The following is a 1,450-nucleotide window of genomic DNA, read 5'->3' as shown; positions in this document are numbered from 1 at the left end:
AATTCCAGGCATATTTATTTAATTATTTTTAAAATATTTATTTATTTAATTGAAAGAGTTATACAGAGAAAGAAGGAAAGGCAGAGAGAGAGAGAGAGAGGTCTTCCTTCTGCAGGTTTACTCCCCAGTTGGCTACAATGGCCAGAGCTGTGCTAATCTGAAGCCAAGAGCCAGGAGCTTCCTCTGGGTCTCCCACGCGGGTGCACGGCCCAACGACCTAGGCCATCCTCTACTGCTTTCCCAGGCCATAGCAGAGAGCTGGATTGGAACTGGAGCAGCCGGGTCTCGAACCGGCACCCATATGGGATGCCAGCACTGCAGGCGGCTGCTTTACCCACTACACCACAGTGTGGGCCCCAGGCATATTTATTTAAATATCTCTTTTGATCCATTTGCACTTCCTTGTTGATAGCACCTCAATTTGCTACAACAAAAAATATGGAATCAATATAGATGCAAGATGCAAATTTCCTTAGATGCCTTTACTGGTAGGGAGATTCATGTTACTGCTGTTGCTGTTCATGTTTTTAATTAAGAATTGCTGCTAACCTTTCTTCAAAGCTTTCTATGTATCTAGATAATCAGATGTATTTTTTGTGCTTTACTCTTTGAAAATGCTGAAATATAACTACTAATTTTCAAGGGCTAAACTAAACTTTTTTTCCTTGGATAAACCCTTTGTGATTATTAGGTACTGTTTTATATATTTATAGCTAGTATGAACTTTGAAAGTATTATGCTTAATAAAAGAAGCCAACCACAAAAGACCACATACATGAAATGTTCAGGATAGACAAATTCAGAATTAGAAAACAGATTCATGCTGTTTGAGATAGGGGTAGGAGAGAACGGGAAGTGATTGCTAATATAATATTCCTTCTTTCCTTCATGTCCTTCTTCTTTGCCATGAATATCCATTTTGTCCATGATACCATGATATGGGAATAGAAGGGAGAAAGTACATTGTCTTCAGGTTTCAGAAGCCTAGAGCCTAATAAAGTAGTAACCTCTATTAAACTGGTAAGAACAGATACTACACTTGATCTTAGCCAAAAGGCCGAGAAGCGATAAAGTAGTAACCTCTATTAACCTTGACTTCGTTAGTTTATTACTTAACCTCCCTACTCCCTTAGATTTGGATGACTTGAATCCTTAGCTTCATAATAATCCCCTACTAATATAGATATTTTGTCTAATAGTATATACTATATTTAGTCCATCCACAAAGTGTGTTTGTCAATAAGTGTTTTCTCACCTATATCTACCTTTGGTTTTATATCAATCTATTCAAAATTATTGAATATCTGATAGGACGTAGCATTGGGTTAAGGATGGTGACCTGTGTGAGTTATCCGAAGTATGTGAGGTAGAAAGACAAGAATCTTGAACAGAAGGTATGATTTGCACATAAACCTCTCTGCACAAATGTGAACAGAGTTCTACAAGAAAT

At 37.7% G+C, this 1,450-nt stretch overlaps 1 pseudogene; it reads right to left on the bottom strand.

Moving 5' to 3' along the window:
* Nucleotides 1–953: 953 nt before the first annotated feature.
* LOC127488863 (U2 spliceosomal RNA) lies at nucleotides 954–1,069 on the bottom strand (annotated as a pseudogene).
* Between the last annotated feature and the right edge of the window lie 381 nt (nucleotides 1,070–1,450).

Source organism: Oryctolagus cuniculus, chromosome 8, assembly GCF_051225735.1.
Source record: "Oryctolagus cuniculus isolate XC-2025 breed Fujian yellow rabbit chromosome 8, ASM5122573v1, whole genome shotgun sequence".
NCBI lineage: Eukaryota > Metazoa > Chordata > Mammalia > Lagomorpha > Leporidae > Oryctolagus > Oryctolagus cuniculus.
The sequence above is the reverse complement of the archived record's forward strand: the minus strand, read 5'-3'. Positions and strand labels throughout refer to the sequence as shown.